This window comes from Tiliqua scincoides, chromosome 4 (genome assembly GCF_035046505.1).
Source record: "Tiliqua scincoides isolate rTilSci1 chromosome 4, rTilSci1.hap2, whole genome shotgun sequence".
NCBI classification, from domain to species: domain Eukaryota; kingdom Metazoa; phylum Chordata; class Lepidosauria; order Squamata; family Scincidae; genus Tiliqua; species Tiliqua scincoides.
In genome coordinates this window covers 73,399,671-73,421,852 of record NC_089824.1, presented here as the reverse complement: position 1 = coordinate 73,421,852, position 22,182 = coordinate 73,399,671, and the positions used below count along the sequence as shown (strand labels likewise).

The following is a 22,182-nucleotide window of genomic DNA, read 5'->3' as shown; positions in this document are numbered from 1 at the left end:
TTTCACATTTTTATACCACCCTTTCTCCAAAGAGCTCAGGGCGGTGTACACAGCTGCTCCCCTCCTTTTGTCCTCACAACAACCCTGTGAGGTAGGTGAGGCTGAGAGAAAGTGACTGGCCCAAGGTCACCCAGGAAGCTTCATGGCTGAGGGGAGATTTGAACCTGGATCTTCAGTACTGGATCAGTACTGTTTCCACAGTGTTTAATGTCTAGTTCCCGTGTTCCCAGCTCCAAACAGAAGTGATAGGCCGTATATTTTCATTTCAATTTTTGGATGACACAGTGAGGGAAATGACCTGCAGGCATCTGCTACTAGGGCCAGTGAGATATTATACTATACCCCTGGCTCCTAGGAAGAACGGCATGGCAAGAGTGAGAACAGCCTGTTCCAGCCGTCAGGCAGGGAGAAAGAGCAGTTGCAGGAAGCTTGCTCGCAGTCCTACCCACCAAAAAGAATTCTGCTCCAACTGTCTAGTGTTCTGCGACTGCAGAATTAAACAATGGCCACTAGAAGTCATTTGTATTCTTAATATTTTGCAGGCTACCTTGGAGATCATATGATTCAAAGGGGTTTGTACATCTTAAAAAAACCAACATAAATGCAATAAGAATCAATCTGGGTGTTACTACAGCCCTTAAAGAACTATAGCATTCTCATGTACCCAAGAAAAGAATTACTTGTTTGAAAGTACCATCATGCTAACTTTCTCTTATGCATAGAATATCAGCATGTCCTGGGGAAGGCCTCTGCCCCAGTTCTTCTCTTGCACATGTAGAGATTTGTAGGTTTTAGATGAGGACATCACTTTTAAGTACTTCCCCCATGCACAGTAAGAAGTGGGAGAATCCCATGACCACTTTTCCGCTGGCAGAGATAAACAGCCCTTCGTAAACAGAGGTAAACAGGGCACAATAAGAGGTAAACATGACTGAGTTAATATTGAACCCCCTTTACTATGGTTCGGATCTTAAGAAACACGTGTGGAAGGAAATAACTGAAAGGGAATTTTCCCATCCCCTTCTTCTCACAGCAACCTGCCTGCATTCCTAGAGTGTTCTCCTGAGGACCAGGGAACTTTGGTGAGTGGGGTGGCATGAGGGCTGCAGGTGGTCAGGGGAATTTTGAGAAATCAAGCATCTTGATCAAGCTGCACTTTGAGATTTTTTAAAATTTGAGTCCAATAGCATTAGAAATTAAGAAGCCGTGGAGCTGAAGAATGAAGAAATCTCCTTTTTAAAATAATAACACGCCCCTTAAAAAAATGCCCCAGAAACCTCTTTTCCTGCAGACTGAATTTGAGATATAAAAAAACCATATTGATGCCAGAAGGTGTGTGTTCCTCAAAGCAGGATTTCTGGCCCTCTAAATACTTCATAGGTCAGCAGATGTGGGTTAGCATACTTCCTGGATTGCCCTTGAAGGAGATCATACTCAATTTTCCATCTGCTGGGCAACCTTTGATGATCTAGGCAGCCTTACAGTAGTTGCTCCTTCTTCTGCTTCTGTCTGCCTCCATTTGCCAAGTGTTGGATAATGAGCATGAATCTTGATGCTTGTATCTCATCTGTCTATCTTTTAGGATGCAGAGGAGCAAATGTTTCATCCTGTCAGGTCCTATGTTGGGTGAGAGCTCATTCCTTCTCATTCTGTTCCTGGCAGGAACGTGTGCTCTGCCCCTAATTTTGTTTGCTGAAGTTCACATGGGGTAAGACTTGGAGTGCGTGAATGGCAGGTAGCCAAATAACTGTCATTTGGAGCCACAGTAAACATACATGTGTTCTCTTGTGCATTATCTATGGCACTCTCATTGCACAATTACTCCAGATTTAAAAAACAAGAAAACAAATGTTTTATAAGCAGTTTCAATATGCAGGAGTCTCTGCTTGTCCATTGCCAACTTTCCTTCACTGCCTCTCACGGCTCCCTGAGATCTCTATGTCCACTCACAGCAGTATAGTGCTAGTGGGACTTTTGCATTACATCATTACACAAATTCTTTGTTGTGGCTGTCCTGTACAAAGATGTTTTAAAGTAATATAATGAATACAGTGAATGTGTTTGGAGTTGGGGGAAAAAAACTTAAAACCATTAAGTGAATATCCATCTTCTTGCTCTGGTCAATGCAAGGACTACTGCTGCTGGAATACAATCAGAAGACAATTCTCATAAGATAAATTTTGGAAGCTATTTGCCTTACAGAGATGCTTCCAAAATGATTGTGTGTTGGTGTGTTGAGCAGTTGAATTCTTTAAGCGCAGTAGTCTGCAGAGGCAGTGCTATTTTACTCTCTGTTTAGAATGAGGCAGCTGTAGGCATCAATAAGAAATAACTCTATCATGGTGACAGAATGAAAAACATTTCTACATATGTTACAGATTGCTTGTAACTTGGATACGACAATTGGAAAAACTATTTTGTACTGCAGTCTAAGATAATCTTGTGTGTATATAACATGTGTGGGCACAGGAAAGGCAAGCAGTTATTTTACAGTGAAAACATAACTGCTCCCACAACAGGAAGCCTTGATTTCTCTCTCTCCTTGCTACTTCCTTGGTCTGCTCTAGCCATGAGGCAAAACCAGAAGCTCCTTCATCAGTCTACAGTGGGTGCTGTTTGTGCAATGAGGATTTGATTTATAACAAAATATATTCTGCGACTCCTTAAAAAACAGACACTGGGGCATGTCATTGTGAGGTAAAATCTTTTCAGCCCAGTTTGGGATTGGGCTGTCATGCACAGACATTTATGACAGTGGAACAGGTCCCGCTGTTGTAAAATGGCAGACAGAGCATGCAATGTTCCATTGGTGGCCATTTTGGGAGTGTTGCTGGAAGGGGTGGTAGTGCTCCCTGACCATTGGACATCCCTGGATCTGTCAGAGCAAGTAAGACAGCGGCGGGGGCAGGATAGGGGCAAAATCTAGGCAGCAAGGGGGCAAAACTGGACAGGGAGGTGGGAAGAACATGGCGGGCGGGGGTTGATCCAACAGCGACGGCACATGCCAGATCCTGTCCCCTGTTTGTTGAGCCTCACCTGCCCCTTTCTCTTCTTGTGCCAGCTAAAGAGCTGGCACAGGTCTGAGGACACCTATTACGGAGTGGAAGGTTTATGCAGGAGTAAGGGAATTTAAATCCCCTTACCCTTCTGAAGCCTCTTGATCTGCCCACTCAGCCCCCTCTGGATGCAGTGTGTTTGGGGCTGCTGCACCAGCGCGGAGCAGAAGGGTAGGACTGGACTTTGTGTATACTTGTTAGTATGTATGTTGTATAAAACATGCTTGTATGTTTTATAGAAAGAAAGCTGGTAAGAGTGGGATGGGATTGCAGAGTTTAAAATCCAGCATGGATAATTTGCACGCTTGCTAGATGTTTATTCTTCAGTAATCAAGCAGATTGTCAGTATTCTCTGGAATCTGAATAGTCCAATGTCCCTGCCCCCACCTTGAATTCTCAAGTTGAAAATGAAAGTTCTTTCTTTTTTTCCCTGTGTTGCAGAAATGCCCTGATGTTTGATGGTTGTGTGATGCTATTGTAGACAAACTTCAACTCTGAGAGAACACTATGTCAAAAACTTTTGATATGATAACATATGTGAATATAGAGCTTTCCAACGGAAATGAGAAAAAGGCCTTGAGGAAAACCATATGTTTCGCATTTTAACATGAATAAGTCATCTCTTCTGTTTAATGTAACCATAATTTGGAAACCATTTTTTTCCCCTCCCAGGAGAACTGGCACTATTTTTTTCCCCTTTCTTTGGTGTAAATGATTGATAACAATTTTTGCTTTGACGATATGTGGAACAAAATATTTAAACTGACAGTTGTAATTTGTTTGCATAACTTTTAGTATTTTTTTCTTATATGAATTAGATGAAAATGCTCTGTTAGCAAGTAGAACTAATTAAAACTCTTATGGCCCAATCCTAATGGGCAACTCAATCCTAAACTGGCTTCCGCTGGCAGGACTGGGACACATGGGGTTGCAAAGTGCCGTAAAGCACATTGCAACAATGTGGAGTCCAGTGCAGCCAGCAGAGAGGCCTGTTCCAGAAGGCCTCTGCCGGCATCGGAGCAGTGCCCACCAACCGGGATAAATCTAATACTGGGAGGCAGGGAGAAGGGTGGTTCAGGCCCAGGAGGGTTGGGGATGGTACAGAAGGTCTCCATGGCATCGTAAGCCCCTTCTTGGGCCAGAAAACCCTACATGGGGCTACTTAGTTTTACCCTAGTGTTGACCCATAGAGGTTGCCAGGGCTGAACACAGCGTGAGGTTGCCAGGGCTCAATATGGTGTGAGGGAACATAGGTTCCTTTACCTTGAGGAGACCTCCAGCAGTGTCTCTGCCCACATGGGATACAGCGGCGGCCGTTCTGACTCTGCTGTATCATGCCATAGGCATCCTGGTTCGAATTGGGCTGTAAGGCTCTCACTGGTAGAATGTACATTCTGCAAGTGGAAGTGTCAGCCTGGTGGCATACATGATTTGCCACTGGAGTGTGCCACAAGGCAGTCAGCCCCCATGACTTGAAGCTGTGTATGTGGGCTGGCAGTGCTGGTAAGTTGGTAAGCTGGTAAGTTGGAAGGAATGGGCAGTGAAAGGAAGGAATGGGGTAGTTTCTGGGTGGGGGGAGGGAGTATATCCTTGTGGCACTGGTGTGTGCTAGGATCCTATCCCTATTCTCTCTCCTTTTCCCTCTCCCTTACCCTATTTGATTCTGTGCCAGCAAAATGGCCACTGGAGATCTGAGAAGTACCATTAGGGCAGCAGAGGCTTGTTCCCTTTCCATGAGGATTCCTCCATGACTGTCCCCCAAGCATAGGATGCAGTGTGTGTTCTGTTGGCATGACTGCATCAATGGGGGTGGGGTTTAATTAGGATTGGGCTTCCAATTCTTTTGTGGCCTGATCAATGATTTCCAAGCCAACAAATAAATGCTTAGAGATTTTCTCACAGGCTCTGTCAATGCAATGTTGTAATATATTGTTACACCAGCCTCAGTTAGCCACTCACACCAGGCAAGCAACCATTCCTGTGCTTAAGTAGCACATCAAAACCAGTGTGCGAGTGGCCTGCGATCCAGGATCATGGTTTGGTTTGCTGGCAAGCTACTGGAATCTGGTTTGTTTTTGTATAATCTGTATCTCCAATGAAAGTACGGTAAGTGTTGTGCTAGGATTCTGGGAGTGCAACTCCAGTTGTAGGCAAGTACATCTGAGCAAATGTTTGTGGCCCAGGTGCCAGTGGCAGAGCATATTTTCCAAGATGAAATCATCTTGGTTTTTTTTTATGTTGGTCTGACTGTATGAAATAAAATGAACAAAAAATCACAGATGATATCCAGAAGCATTTCGAAGAAACAGTTCAGTGACACAAATACATTTAGTTTTGGCACATGTTGACTGTGTTGCTTTAGAAAGTTATATGCCTTGTCCTTTGTTATAGAAGTGTATTTCTATCTTGCGTGACGTGTTTATGTCCTCTCTTTAAACAGGCTTGGGTCCAGGCCTTATTCAACTGACTGTTGTCGCATTATCACAAGCCTGATGACGTTGTTCAGGTAGGAAGTAATTTCTGTGAATTCTAGGGTGGTTTCTTTTTCTAGTACTTTATACTAAACTCCCCCCCCCCCATTTTAGTTGGCTACTTTACAAGTTGTAAAATTCCTTTACAAAAGGCACATCCAGGTGGAAAAACTCATATGCTGTCATGTCATAATGTATACATAATATACATAATATAATTGAATTAACTACAGATTGCTACATATTTTCTTACAGAGAGGTAGCTTTAATGGATGAATTGAGCACCATGCAAAGCGGCCCATTTTCTTACAGAGAGGTAGCTTTAATGGATGAATTGAGCACCATGCAAAGCGGCCCATTATATTTCCATAATTTAAGACAGAAAGCTTTGGAATTCATTATCAGAGATGTAAAGGACAGTTGTTAAATGTGAAGACTTAAGGTCAACAGGGCTTCATAGGAATCTTCCTTTATACAGGCTGTTAGGCCATCTAGCTCAGTATATTGACACTGATCGGCAGTAGTTCTCCATGGTTTCAGGCAAGGAACTCTCCCAGCCCTGCCTAGAGAAGACAGAATTTGAACCTGGAAGATTCTGCATGCAAAGTATGTACTCTTCCACTGAGCTATGGCTCTATCCAATTCCAGCAGCTTGTGCAAGATTGCTGTTGAGCACCCCTGCCCTCAAATACAATGTCTTCGGAACATATTTGTGATACTAGACAAGTATCCCATGTTCGACATTTTCTCAACTCTGAGGAAAAAATTGTCCGTTTTTTAACACTTTTGTGAAAAGCAGTCCCTCTTAAATAGTTACAGATTCCAATATCAAAACCTCCACATCTCCATGCTTTAAATGTGGTTGCATGAAAGATCAACTGGATGACTCACTCTAGGATTAGATTGTAATTACAGTTAAGGAAAACACATTTGTGATTATCCAATAGCTAAGACGTTTGGCCTTCTTGAAAAGGGCTATCGTCAGTCATTGCTGAACTTCTGTCACACTCTAAGATCTACTGCACAGAAAAGCAGGTGTTGAGAGGAGAGATGGTGCTTTTCACAAAGGCATAAAACATTCAAGAAGTTGACTTGCAAAAAAACAAAAAAGGAAAGAACCAGATGGTGGCAGAGGACAGTAATTCAGTGTTATGTTGATCCTGCTTTGTTGGCATAGAACATCTGGGCAGCAAAGTTCACACAGCTGGATAAATGTTGCACCCTGTAGTTTCTTTTTCCACTTGGACTGAAATGGAGGTGTTGGGCATATAATCTGACCTGAACACCAGGCCAAAATGGTGTTGTGCAGCAATGTTTCCATTCTGAACGCATCTGTCCTCATTTCCCCTCTTTTCCCCTCTCTGTTCATTGAAAGGCAGAATGCTAAGACAGTTCTTCATTCAGTTCAATGTTTTAGACAAACTAGAGACCTTCAGCAGGCCATGCTAAAGAACTCAGATGATTGCAAGTCTCAAGGAAAAGGATGTAGCATATTACTTGTGCTTCCCTCTGGAACTGTGGTTGAAGAGCTCAATCTTCTAGTGATTCTCAGAAATGTAGAGCAACATATGAGCTCCTTAAGCCAACAGACAATCAAGGCACTTGTGTTTCATACCTTTGGAAAGGTTTGAGACAGCTTGAGTACCTTGTTTTGAGGTACATGAGGCCTGCTGAACATGATTAGTTCACTGAGGGCACAATCGTAACCAGATCGACTCAGAAGTAAGTCCTATTTTGTTCAACAGGGCTTACTCTCAGGAAAGTGTGGTTAGGATTGCAGCCTGAATCTCTCTCTTACCCTCCTCCTCAACTTGGCTCCTGTATCTTTTCATGTTGTTCTTGGTTGCTCTTGGCTGCTGTTCAGAGCAACTGGTGCTGTGTTTGTATATTCATAGTTTGTGACTGCAGGGAATTGGGCTGTGCAGGTTTAGAGCACAGATTATGTTCACAGTATCAGGTCCTTGTCTTTGAATAAATGCACATGATCAGGAAGGGAGGGAATATGTCTTGCAGGCCCTGACAATAGCATGGTCCTAGTGCTTCTGACCCTGAAGTCTAGATATACACTGTGATTCACTGGTACATGTGACTGACAGAGACTGATGTAGGACCATTGTGGATTGTTGTACACATTTGTAGAATTTTATTTCAGAGTACAGGAATATCAGTTACTTGCCTTTTACTGGGCATAGTCTTAGTTTTATTAAGAGCCCATGACACTTGTTGGCATGAATCCTAGTAGAAGAGATAAGGATAAGTTCTAAACTTCAGCAGACCAGTATTGTCATGCAAGGAAAGTCATTCAGGACAATTCTGTCATAGGTTGTCAGGTTGTCCTCTGAAAGGTTTTTAGTAATTGCACTCCTTTTCTACAAGTAAATGAGAGTTCAGTTCAGATAAAATAAAATTCATGTGCAAGTATGCTGAATTGAGCTGAATATTCTAGCATGTTTTATGTGTATGTATTATGAATGTATGAATTTTTGATCAACAGGCAGCCCAATCATGAGCTGCCCAGTGCCCAAGGCTGCAGCGGCGCCAAAATGGCTGCTGCTGCATCTTATTGCTCTTTGAGCGGTTCCCAGTGCCTTCTCGGGGGAAGGGGACAAATATCCCTTAGAAGGGAAGCAGCCCCACAATGGGGTAAAGAGTAAAGAAGCCCCGTGTATGGCCAGTAGGCCCAATGTGGGGCTTTAGACCCGGTGGGTCCTGCCCCCTCCCGCCCCTCTTCCTCTCCCTGCCATACCTTCCACCTTGCTGTGCCCCAGAACGCCTCCAGCCATACTTCCACTCATCTCTCTGCTGCTTTGTATGGAGTGCTGGGCAGTGGTTGGCTGTCTTCCAACTGGCGTCGGCCTAGCGTGGGCTTGAACTTGAGCTGAACCTGCTCCAGTGCTGGGTCAGCACTGACTGCCGCAAGCTTGCTTTACAGCACGTTTGTGACAGTGCACGCTGGTGGTGGGTCGGCATGCATCAAATAGGAATGGGCCCTAAGAAAGTAATTTCAAATATACTGTCTGTCTGTTTAAATACGCCCTTATAATTTGACCATATATACGAACATAAACTCAGACCTCACCAGCAAACACAAGACATCCGACCTTATGAATGACCAGCTTTCATGTATAGTTTATAACAGTACACAATTTGAAATGTTGGCAGAAGTGTGTGTATTTATTGATTGATTACAGTCCTATCCCAACTTTCTGCTATCCAAGAACTCAAGGCGGCATATGTAGGGGTCCCAGGCAATCTCCTGTTTGGGTAGTGGCAAGACCTAGTATTGTTTAACTTTAGTTGGCAACCTTCAGTCTCGAAAGACTATGATATCGCGCTCTAAAGTGGCTGTTTAATGTGCCTTGAGGCCAATGCCTTTTCTGTATACTGCTCTGTTTCATTTAAAATTAAAGAGGTAATGAGGCTAATCAATGTTGTTCAGCAAGTATCGGGAGCTGGTTGTTTGGCAAGTATCTTGCCAAAGACCGAATAAACTAGGATGAAAAAATACATCAAAATTTCTTGTCAGGTGCTGGAATGACAAACACTGGTGAGATAATAACACTGAAATACCTTTCTTAACTTTGACAAATTTTGTATGCCGTTGAGAATCAAATAAATGAGCTGTGTGTATAAATATGTATTATGTGCACAGTTCTCATACATCTCTTTTTTTATTTGTGTGTGCCTGTATGTACATATGTAAATCTTATAATTCTTAGTTTGAATGACATGTAGCATTTAAAGATTTGTGTTTGTCCAAAGGAGGGACAGAGCCAGAATATTTGACATGGAAGCTTAACGAAGATCAGTAGAAAGCCAGTTTACAAATTGACAATGACTTGCTAGAGGCTTGTAAGCTTATTATTACCACCTTTTGCATGAGATTATTCAGTCTGAATGTGTATATGTGTGGGCAGGTGTGCATGTTCATGCATGCATAAAGGCACAGAAGTGACAACACAGAATTTAAAAAAATGGTCTGACAGCGCAGTTCTGAGCATGTCTTTGCAGAAGCAAGGCTCATTGGGTCCAGTGGGGTTTACTTCAAGTAAATTTGCATAGGAGTGCGGCCTTAGTTTTTGTGTAGATTAGGAGCTTCTATGAGAATCCATAGTGTGGCATACCTTTGTGTCTGAAACTAAGCAAAATTGTTGTAAATCTGATAGAAATGGGCTTGCTGGTAGGGTTTCTAATTTGGCTTCTGTAATACTATGACTAGGATCCAAAGGCCCAGGGCCTTTTCACAGTATTCCATATATCTACCAGTGCTTTTCCAGAGCTGCCTCCCCACTGCCTCTCCTCCTGTCCCTCACCCCACAGCTGTCCCTAGAGGTTGAAGGCCCTCCAGTGACAGCAGTTGATGCCGCTGACAAAGAAAATTGGAAACTCCCCATGCACACTCAGAAGCAATTTTCACACATACTATGAGTGAATGGCTTGGCCTGTGTTTGAAATGCGGATGCAGCCAGATGATTCCCATTGCCCTACACTGTGTTCCTGACTATCCCAGGTTGGATAAAGGTATCTTTATTATTACCCTCCCGAAGGCTTTTAATAATTGATTTGCTTTCTCAGTGCTGTTTCTTCTTCCCCTAAGTTCTCTACTCTCTTTTAGGGATCAAATTGCAGTTTATATTGAGCCCGTCATTAATACTGATGAACTTAACTTTTTGTTTCAGAATAGCAGTCAAGATGACTCTTCCCCCTACAGAGGGAGGAAGGTACTTTGACCCAGAGTGTGAATGATTTAGCCATCTTGCTGAAGTGGAAAGGTCTGGTCTAGTCACTGGATGAATAGGAATCCCATCCCTCAGAATCCCAAGTACTTTGCCTTGGGTTCCATCATGAAAGAAAGGTGGAAAATAATCTCCTTCATAGTCCCAAACCAGATCAGTGCTGGTGGAAAAACTGTCCTATTGGCTTCAGTCCAAGGTTATTTTTCTTTGTGCAATAACAGCTGCGAGGGCCCCCATCTGGACAGAGCAATACCTTCCACTCTGTCTCTTACTTTTGAAGCAAAACTTAAGCTCATCAATGCGAATGATGAACTTGGAGCCTGATCCTATTTTTTCTCTGCCTGCTGGTGCAGCCATGCCAAAAACAGGCACACTGTATCCTTTAGGAGGCAGATTGGGAGGCTTCAGAAGCGAAAGGGAATTTAAATCCACTTATACCTCTGTAAGCCTCCTGCTCTGCAACAAGCAGGGATGGAAAAACCCAGTGGGACTTGACTTGAGGCTGGAGTCACCGCCCCTTTGACTTGACTCGAAAAAAAAGTCATAATGGGAGCTTTCCTAATCTCTGAGTCACACTTTCCCGACTCTAAAGGACTTGAGTCGAGTCACGCACACCCCTTTGAAAAGCCTGCAGTGGGAAAAAGGGGGCTGCTGTCAGACTGTGTGTGTGTCAGAGCTCTTTGAACACTCCACTGATGTCCCCACCCATCTGTAAACAAGGCAGGAGGGAGTGGGAGGGACTGTGAGAGAGTAGGGACAGAAGTGGCAAGAGGGAGAAAGGTCACATGCAGCAGCTGTGAGGCTTATCAGGATGACCTGATCCTTGCAGCTCTGCTCAGAAGTAGGCATTCAATGAGGGTTGACTTTAGGTAGGCTTTCAATGAGGGTTCCCCCTACCCACGAGCCGTGGTGGAAAGTATAATCCCTATGAACTACCTCCCCCCTTTCCTGCCTCCTCGCCCCCTGGGCTTCTGCAGTCAATCATAAGGCAAGAACCCTCTTGGCTCCTCCTTCTGCCCTCTCTCAGCCAAAGAAAATATCAAACCTCCCATCTTGTGTCCAATGATAATCTGTTCCTTCCTTCCTCTCAGAGAGCCTGCTCCTGTTCCCCCCTCCTGCTCGCATGCAAATACAAACATTAATCTTTCCCTGCCTTGTGGCTGGATCCTCCCTGCTGCTTGCCCGGTTGGAATGATGACCCTACCAGGTTTTTTCATGCCGTGGAAACGGTAAGCAAGCACACCCAGAAACAGGCAGACTCAAGTCAGGATGTGTGGGTATGAGTACTGGGGGGGACGGGACTCTGACTTGAGTGTTATTCTGAGTCTTCCACGTGCGCGACTCATGAGTCAACAAGTCAGCAAAAACGTGCATTTTTGCGACTCAAGTTCGAATCATCCGAGTTGAGTTCCCAACTCTGGCAACAAGTCTCCTTGGACATGCATTAGTGACATTACTGGCACAAGTCTGAAGGCAGAAAGGGAGTGGAGAGGCTACAGAAAAGAGGATCTGGCATGTGACATCACCACTGGATCCATCCTGTCCAACAGCCTCTTTCACCACCTCACCTTGGCCCCTCCCCACCTCAGCTTATCTGGTCTGGTGCATGAAGGAAGCTCTACCAACAGACAGGGACTTCTGGTGCCTTGCACAACAACACTCCCAAAATGACCGCCAACAGAGCCCTGCATGCCACGACCCAGTCCTTGATAGGACTGGGCTGTTACTGTAACGTATAATTTGATCCTAATCTCCCTATCTTGCTCTATTCCTCATTCTCTTGTTTCCCTACTACCCAACCGGTTTCCAGTTTCCTGAATATTGTATCCTGAAGACATGAAGACAAAATGGCAACCCACAAAATGGAACATTGAGTCTGTAAAAAACAACAACAATAAACCTGCATTTGCTGCATTTGCATTTTCTAAAATGGCTTAGACTTGAATTTGGATTGTGCATCACATTTGCCATGGGTAATATAACACTCTTTTCCTTTATGGCTGGAATTGCTGTTTGCTGGTGCACAATAGTGAAGTACTCCTAGACCTCATTTACAGATATTGACAGTTCCTTTGGTGTCCCACCCCTCCTCCGAATATTCAATTTTAAAGGAAGCAAGAATTTTGAAGTTGAATTTTCTAGTGTTATTGGAGGAATGCATTTGTACAAACAATATCTGCATGCTGGAAGAAAGTCGGGAAGGAGATAATTAATTTTTGGAAGAACTGTACAGCATTATGACAAGGGGTGTGTGGAAAATGTGCTATTATATATCAATACCTTGAAAAGACTGATATGAACAGCTGAGACCACACTGTGTGCTCCTTTCCAGATAACTACTATGCTACTCTTGAAGTGAAAGCTAACCAGACTTTTCGTAGGAACTATCACCTAGCCTTTCAAATGGCTGAAAAATGTATATATGCCTGTACCTGTGTAGTGTTTAATTTGAATAGCAGGATTGGACTGGGGTATGCAGGGTTAGTTTGAATAGAAGCAAATACAGTATTAGATGAATCCTGGTTAGAACAGAAAGAAGTGGGCATGTTTGCCTTCATTGTCTAGACTAGAGCATTTGGTACTGTTGGATCGTATAAGGGTCCCCTGCCCAGTGGTTGCTGACATTCCATAATTAGCCACTGCTCCACTGTATCCCTTGCCAGCAGTGTAAAGAAAATGGATGCGATAAGTTCTCATGAGAGAGAGAGAGAGAGAGAGAGAGAGAGAGAGAGAGAGAGAGAGAGCTATCAGCAAGTAAGGAATTTCATCCGTTTTCATCTGATATAGAATTCTATCTCTGGGTTTGGACCACCCTTGGGTAGGCAAGATTGTATTCAATTGAAGCGATGTTGGTGGCAGCGCTGAATCTCTGCTCTGTTTCTAGGATCAGACAGGCATGAGATTAGGCCTGTTTCAAGCTGTCTCGTTTTCATGGTTGTACTCCTTTTTCTGATCCTGTCATTAAGAGCTTAGGTTTCTTGAAATATTGGTATTTGCTGGCCCTGGTCCTTTCCTTCTGCCTATTCTCCTCTTCACCCCCACCCCCACCACACCGTAGCCTTTAGATTCAGGAATGTTTGATTAGCATTTCCATTTCAAAGAGATACAGATTTCCTAAGATGTACCACTTGTTCAGTAGAACAATTGTTGCACTTGCCGTTTTGTTGATAAATGGCTGTGGGAATGCAGTGCTAAAGAAAAGTGATGATGCATTCCAATCGGCTAGCTGTGTTGTAGAAAAAACTGAGTCCAGGGTGTGGGATCTTAAAAGGCTCAGTTATTATAGTGGATGTGTTCCTGTTCAAAATATGACCTGACAAAATTAGAATGAGAATTTCTTAGGCTCTCAGTGATTTTTTTTGTTGAGGAACTTTATTTTTCTTTGGGATGTGAGATCAGGGAAGAGCCAACAATGGAAGGCAGATAAGATGTGAAAAAATTAAAACCTAGTGGCTACCAAATTAGCAGATACTGAATCGCTGAGTCTATGAGGAAAATGGGGTTAGGTTCCAGAGGGCCCTCATCACCATACTCTTTGAAATTTATGAACCTGAATCTTTTGAAGTCTATGGGGCTGGATGATAGAGAGAGGCTCCAACATCTAATGCTTCCTCCTCCATGCTGGATATTCCTTGATGTGCTGAAGGTTGTGGCGATGATGATTTCTCCATGTTTATTATTCCTCAACTTGTTGAAGGTTGCTGGCCCAACAGCCAGGCCTCAGAATTCAGCAGTGGGAGGGGTTGCTTCACCTGTCCTCCTCCTCCAGCTGTCTCTTGGCTCCTTCCCTGGGCTTTCCCCAGCCCCAGAGCAGCCCTTAGGTAGTCATCCAGAGACCTCCTATCATCGACCTCTCGATATCATCAGGGTTGTGAAGGTTCAATTGGCAGTGCCCAAGATGGTAAAGCAAGTCTGGAAGTAGACATAAATGTGTCCAGTGGTTCTCCATGGGCTAAAGTCCATCTGACCCAATCAAGGCAACTTTCTAAAAAACAAGGAGTATAATTGGCTGGACACGATTACTGCAACCTACTCTCCTGTCAGCCATATACTATATAGTTATCTCTTCCTCTCCCCTCTGCACAGTGCAGACATTACCTTCTGCTCCGGAGGAGGCCATTATCTCTTCTCTTCCTTCTGCAACCTCTTTTGCTCCTGTCTGCCTGATAATATCTGTGACAAGCTTCCCCCCCCCCCCGCCCTGAGTGCACTGGCACAGTATTTGCAGATAACGAGAACAAAGTTGCAGGTAAGGAGAGATACCTTAGGTGGCAATTCTGCCCCCATCGATAAGCGAATTCGTGTATAACGAGAACTCTGTCATATGAAGTCAAATACATAATTAAATGTCGACAATTCAGTTCAGTAAATAACTTTGGATAGGAGTACAATTTGTCTTATTAACTTCAGTGAAACTGAATGGATCGCCTTAAATCTGACTCCAGCTTAAATGGGAAAGGGATCAGACTGCAAATTGATTTTTTTTACATTCTCACATGACTCCTAAAGGAGATGTCTAATTATCTGAAACCCTGTTCCATAAATAACTTGCTTCCTGCTGGCCCTGAATACCACTCAGGAGCTCAATAGAAAAAAACTATAAGCTATATCAATGCATTTTACGAGACAAATCATATGTCTCGTATGCTCCTATCCTAAAATATATGTATTTAATTTTATCAGGGAACTGAAACTTAAGTAGCCATTTGGAAGAATTATCTTCAGACTTGATTGATACTTTAAAAAAAAAAGGCATAATCAACACATTTTCCCACCAATGTCTCTTGGCACTCTTGAAAGAGCAATATAGAGTGCTCTTTCAAGACTGCTCTAAATAAGATCATATTAATGATAACAAAGGGCATCTGTCAGTGCACTTAGTATGTTGACATTACAGTATTGAAATTCCAGGATATCACCTTGGACAGTAAACATAAACCTTTCCCATTACTTAATTTTAAAAGAATATTTGAGGTGAGCAGTTTTATGGCAGCATAACTTTTGAGGTACTCAAATGCTGTAATTTGTGCAGGGATTATTTTCTTATTTGTAATGTAATCATGACTTTTCTTGCAACTTCATTATTATCTAGCTGTGATGAGTTGCATGCTTTAACTAATGGCTTTGCACACAGTCTAGTGGTTTTGCAGTGAAATGAGAGCAGGTGATGCCTGGTAGTTGCTTTTCTGGGATCAGCATGAAAAATCTATGAGACAAATATTTCATTGTATGAATCTCATCTAATCTATGATCCTATTCTTTGCTGACAGCCTGGTCTGTGAGACTGGGTTGTGCATAAGCTTCTTTGCAGTGATGCAATGCAGCTCCCCAGTGCACTTGCTTGAATGAGAAGCTGCTCTGTGCTATCCATGTTGACTATCTGAAAACACGTTAAGGGCCCACTCCTTTCCAATTTAAGAGCGCCAATGCAGCCTTGAGGTAAGAGATTAAACTTTCCCTTACCTTGAGGAGGCCTTTGTGACTGCCCCTCCACTTTACGATGCAGTGCACGGCCTGTTGGCACAGCCTCATTGGTGCTGGAACATTGAATAGGATTGGGCCCTTAGACTCTTGAACTATTCAGTTATAGGGACAACTACGTATTCACGTAGTTTGTCCGTATTTTGCCTCATATTCACAACAACTCGTATGTGAATATGAGGCAAAACAGAATTACAGTTCATATATGCTACAACCTTTCTCTGCTACCATTAAATTAAAAGCTTATAGTAAAACTTGAGATTTTTAAGATTTAACAATCTAGTGATTGTTGTATTTAAGGCAAAATTGACCTTTAAGTTGGGTCTTGAAGCAAAAATATTGACTCTTGCACTGTTTTGTGTTAGCATCACAGAATGTCACTCACACTGCATTCCAATTCATGTTTAAGTGTTCATCCTGTCCAGTGCGCATAGGAGTGCAATCTTAACCACTTATTCTTCTCCTTATTCTTCTAGGACCATTTGTAAAATTCTAGAAGCCCAATTTCTTGTTCACTCTATTTTTTATTTAGCCAATCATATGAACTTTTAGTTGGCTGAACTTGTTCCCAAGCTCTGTATCCTGATATGGTGATGGTGTTTTTTTTCTCTTAGAGTTGGAATGAGTATGCAGTGCAATTGTTTTTGAATTTTGCCTTTGAATTTCACTTTGAAATTTATTTTCTCATTCTTCAGTGTTTCATCACATTGTGTCAGGTGAGCACTACTGAACTTGAATATTTTCTGCATGCAGTGGGATATCACTGCATTAAGTGGTGTCTAATAAAAATATAAGTTCTGCAATTTTGGATATGTGAGCATATGATCTGTCTGCCACATAAGCATGACCTTTTGCTGTTATCACCCCTGTCTCCTTTTAGTTTATGAGCCCCTTTGGGACTCTTCATTTATTTTGCTACATAAATTACATGGAGAGCTTTTTTATTGAAAAGCAATATGTACGTTTTTAATGATGGTGACAATGACAACAGTATCCCATCATAGCTGTATTTAAAAATTAATGTCAGTAGAATATCTGTAAAAAGATCATTTGCATCTTTTTAGATTGTGAGCCCTTTTGGGACAGGGAGCCATTTAGTTATTTGATTTTTCTCTGTAAACCGCTTTGTGAACTTTTGAAAAGTTGAAAAGCGGTATATAAATACTGTTGTTAATAATAATAATAATAATAATAATAATAATAATAATAATCTGTAAGAAATTTGTAGAACCAAACAAGAATTTGGAGATGATCTTAGGGCCGGGTTGACAAGGAGAAATACAACTCTCATAAGTTATGACCACAGTTGAATTTGACTGCATTTGATACACACCTCTATTTTTTCCCCGGGCAGCAGTTTTTAACCTTTTTCATCTCACAGCACACTGAGAAGGTGTTAAAATTGTCAAGGCAATTTGTTTTTTGACAATTGACAAGGCACACCACACTGTCAGCAGGGGACTCACACCCCCTATGGCACTACTAATAAATGACCCTCCTCCAAACTCCTGAGGCACCCCTGCAGACCATTTGTGGCATACCAGTATGCTGCAGCACAGTGTAAGAAAATCACTGTCCGAGGGTATAACCCAGTGGTACTCAAACTTTTCCGGCCAGTGGCTCCCTTGAGCCCTGTTGCTGTTGGCCATGACTCCCCATCATGTTCCTGAGGGCTGGAAGTGACATCACTAAACAGGAAGTGGCCAGAAATATTAACTATATTTAATATATTAAATATAATTAACTATATTATGTTATATTATATAATTATATAATATATTATATATTATAATAAAAATATAATATATAATATATTATAATATATTATATTAATATTAATCATATTAATCATATCATTAATTAAATGCAGATCTTAAAATATATATTAATACACAGCAATATACATGCTTTATAAATGATCAGTTGCTGATCACTGTTGGAGACAGGTACTTGCCAGATGGGGGTTGGAGTCCAAGAGCTTTAAAAACAACAAGCAGTGAACACAGAAGGCAGCAGCCTCGGAGTGGAGGGAGAAGAGGGCAGGGCGTTTCTTCTACTTTAAACTCCCATTCTGCTTTCAACTCCTGTTTCTTCTGCTTTAAAAAAAAGCGCAGACGATGGGCTTGTATTCTGCCCAGGGGTGTGACTTTATCGCTTCAGGAGGACATCCTGTGCCTCCCCTTTGGGATCCTGGCACCTCCCTAAAGAGCCTCACAGTTTGAATAACACTGGTATAACCTTAAGAGTTCCCAGGCAAAAATTTCTGAATTAAAGAACTTGAGCACTGCAGTGTTCTCAAATGGGAGCATGCATGAGTTATGAGAGCTCCTTGGTAACCTCCATGATCTCAAATCTTATCTCAGTTGAACAAAGTAAAAGAAGAAGAATTTTATTTGTAGTGCTTGACCACAAAGCTCAGTATGCTGTATAACTATGGGAATATTGTGCTGCTCTGAATGTTTGTAAAAGGTTCAAGATCTCAGATAGCCTCAAGTCATTGGGCACTCCTTTGACCAAAGTCAGATGCAGAGAGACTGTGAGGGTCCTTCCAGTTCTTGTTACTTCATCTCAATGTGTCCTCTGCATACCTTGATAAAAAATTCACTGCAGGTTTTGGATGCAATGAAACCCGAAGGTCGGAATTAGCAACTTGCCCTTTTTGAACTTTCTCTGAACAGCCAATTTATTATTCTGTGTGAGAGTTAATTAGATAGGTTTTATCTTGTTCCTTCATTTCAGAGCGTACCTTGACTTTCCTACATCTAACTTTCCGTAGCACAGGCTTGAACTTGGAAAACATGTTTGCTTTTATGAGTGTTTCCTCTCTACCTCATAATTATATTTGCCTTTCATCCCATTTGGAATTTTTCATATGTTTGATTCCTCCAGCAATGAATACTATTGGTGAAGGTACGCAGCCCTCGCTTGCAGCAGCTCTTTCCACTGGCTTCCTTTTATTGCACATTCGTCTGCTTGTTTCTTTTTGGGAAGCTCATTAATCCACTTGCATGACACAGTCCTTCTAGTGAGGTGGTGCCAAATGGTGTAGTAGCCTGCCAGCACGGTTTAGAAATGCACATGCTGTTTGTTTTTCCAGGGATTAAATAGGATCTTGGTCTTGTCATCTAATATTTATTATTCAGCCCAATCAAAATTCCTCTTTCCTTTTTTTTTTTTTCCTCATAAGTATACCATTTGAGGAGCATGAACTGACTCACAACCACTTCCCAAGGTTATGTTTTTTAGAGTGTACATGCTAAAAATGCAATACACGGGGCAACCAATGTGTTTTAAAAGATGTGCCCTTTGATTCAAAAGGCTTACATGTGCAAAGGAAGCTGTTCTTGGCTGAGGCCAACACCTCATGTACTCAGCTTAGAAAAAAATGTGCACTTTGTGTCCCATAATATGTGAAGCAGCCTTGAGAGAGGGAGGAAAGCTCTGAGCTTTAGGATGTTTAAGGGTGAGCATTTGAACTATTGAAGAGTTATTACTACTTGTGACTGTTTGACCTGGCTTTGTGTCAGAGCTGTTAACCTCTGAATAGCATAGTTTTTAAAAAGAATGTACTCTTTTTAGAAAACTCCTCATTAATCTAATTTATGAAAACCTTAGTCCTTGAAGCAGGAGACTCCCTCAGTTCTTGGAACTGCATCGATATTGGACAAATACTGAGTTTCAGGCTGAATGTCAGCGTAATCTAGCTTGGTTTGTCTTTGGTTTCCTAACGTTTTTGCTCTAAGCAAGGCTAGACAAATCATTATGAATCGTGCACTGCCCAGCAGGGCCTACTGCTGTAGCAATGAACTGTGAGCATCATGTGTGGAGACTGTGCTTATCCTGCCCCATGCCTTAAATCAGGCTATCTTAAAATGTTCTACACCTCAGAATATGGCTGCTTCTTTGAAACCCTCAAGGAGACAAAATGGAGGCTCACATAAGACATAATATTTACATTATGAGACATTGATAGCAACTGTTACCCTGCACATGCCCAATCTCATCTGATCTTGGAAGCTAAGCAGGGTCAGGCCTGGTTAGTACTTGGATGGGAGACCACCAGGGAATACTGGGTGCTGTAGGCTTATACCATAGTCTTTTGAGACTGAAGGTTGCCAACCATCAACCATGAGACATTAAAATTTAAACAGTATTGATATTGTGTACACATTTTTTTTAATTTCCAGCTATCAATTCAAAATCCTGTCAGATAAGATATGGTTGTGGTCCTGCTAATAAGAACATTCCAAACAGCATGTTTGAAGTCTGTGAATTTCATTGCCACAGGATGAGGTGATGACCATTGAGGACAGTGCTAGCGATAACTTTTCTTATGTACACAGGACCATTTGATTGACTCTGGTATCTGTCCATTGTTTTGGGGTTCTGCACTGGGGGAGTTATTTATTTATACAGGTATTCAGTGCTTTTTTTGTAAAAAAAAAAAAAAAAAAGGTGCAGGAACTCACAACTTGTTAATCTTTTATTTATTTATTTATTTATTTTTAAATTTATTTTATTTATGTATTCATTTAATTTCCCTCTCTTTAAATCCCCATTCCCCAACTACTTAAGAACTAGAAAATGAGGCGAGATCTTTAAGAGAGAAGAACAAAAAGAGACAGACCACCTTAGGAGCGCACACCAAGGATTATATCAAGGTTTGTTGCATGTATTTGCAAATATGTAACAACCAAAAATTTGATTAAAACTTTTAAAACATTTAATAAATATTGGTTAAAACAATTGATGAAGGTAAAATATAAAAAATGATTACATAGAATCACTCTACAGATTTGTTTGAACCCAAATCAAATAGCACACAGGGGAGAGGGGGCACAAAAGATGGGTTAATTAATTGATTAATAAACAAGTTATAGATCAAAAATCATGTGATCATACACCCTCTATTGGCTCAAGACATTGAAACATGATTGGTGCAAAGAAAAGAACATCCCCCTGCCCACTCTATCACCACATCCTGTGGCCAGGAGTTCCACAGACACTCAGTGTGAGTGGACGTCCCCTGGTTCTGGTGTTGTGCGAGAGGGAAAACAGCAGCCCCCTATTCACTGTATTTATCACCATGTCCTGAGGCAAGGAGTTCCACAGACACTCAGTGTTCCAACCCCTAAAATTCAGCCACTGAATTGAGGGCAACAGATTCAGAACAGTCCAAAGAAAGTTCTTCTACACACATGTATAGAATTTACAGCCACAAGATGTGGTGATGACCAATCCTAGGCATGTCTACTCAGAAGTCAGTCCCATTAGAGTCAGTGGGGCTTACTCCCAGGAAAGTGTGGACAGGATTGGGCTGAAGGTGGCTGGATGGGTGCGGGAAAGTTGGTTAGGGCTGGGCTTGCCAGGCCAGCACGTGCTGCAGAAGCAGACTGGGATAAAGAAGACAAGCAGAGCAGCCTGGATGCTGCAGAAGAAAAGTGCATGGAGGGGGAGAAGAATACTGGACAAATGCAGACCAAGAGCCCCAGCCTAGGCATGTCTACTCAGGAGCAAGTCCCACTGTAGTCAGTGGGGCTTACTCCCAGGAAAGTGAGGTCAGGATTGCAGCATGAGAGTCCGATCCTATGCATGTCTACTCAGAAGTCAGTCCCATAAGAATCAATGGGGCTTACTCCCAGGAAAGTGTGGCTAGAACTGCAACCTTAGAGCCCAAGCCTAGGCATGTTTACTCAGAAGCAAGCCCCACTATAGACAGTGGGGCTTACTCCCAGGTAAGTGTGGAGAGGAGTCCAACCCTCCCAGCAACAAAGGAGCTCTCTGACTCGTCGCCCGCCTGGAATAGCGGGGGTGGGCGGCGCTCAGCTCCCAGCCCAGAAGGTGCTGCTGCCAGCCAGCCTCCTCCCTCTCCCGACTTGCCATGCCCAAGGGAGGCAGCTGCCGGGTGGTTCCAGAGGACAAGCTTGCCCGGGGGAGCCCCGCAGAGGGACCCGCGCGCGTCCCGAGGTGAGCCAGCCAGCCAGGTGTGTGCTTTGTGTGTTCTGCGGGGCTGGGCGGAGGAGAAGGTGGCAATCCCAGCTCCTCCCGCCTTTCTTCCCGTCCCTGAGTGTTGGTTGCCCCATTGGTGGCAGCCGGGGAGGGACTGAGAGTTGGTCCTGCTCGCACTTTATGTTTTGCTGGGAACCTCCATGCCTCATCACCGTACAGAGGATGGGGGGCTTCTCTGCAGAAAAAGGTGCCGGGACGCTGTTCCGGTGCATTCTATTAGAAAAAACGCCCTGCAGGTATTTGTATACCGCCTTTCTTTGGTCGTCAGATTTCTCCTCAGACTTTAATCTAAGTCGGTTTACATAGGCAGGCTGTTCTAAACCCCCAGGGAGTTACCCCTGGAAACTATCACATGGTGAAAGAACAATGGGGATGGTTTCATATTGATAGGTAGCATCATATAAACATGACAGATTTTGAATATGGAAT

General features: G+C 42.7%; 1 long non-coding RNA gene and 1 pseudogene across 1 annotated transcript in view; both read left to right on the top strand.

Moving 5' to 3' along the window:
• LOC136649691 (uncharacterized) overlaps positions 1 to 22,182 on the top strand; it is a 300,034-nt gene that overhangs the window by 83,207 nt on the left and 194,645 nt on the right. The window contains exon 3 of the long non-coding RNA XR_010794421.1: positions 5,497 to 5,562. This is a non-coding gene — a long non-coding RNA (uncharacterized lncRNA). The remainder of the gene's footprint in view (positions 1 to 5,496; positions 5,563 to 22,182) is intronic.
• LOC136650818 (5S ribosomal RNA) lies at positions 19,710 to 19,829 on the top strand (annotated as a pseudogene).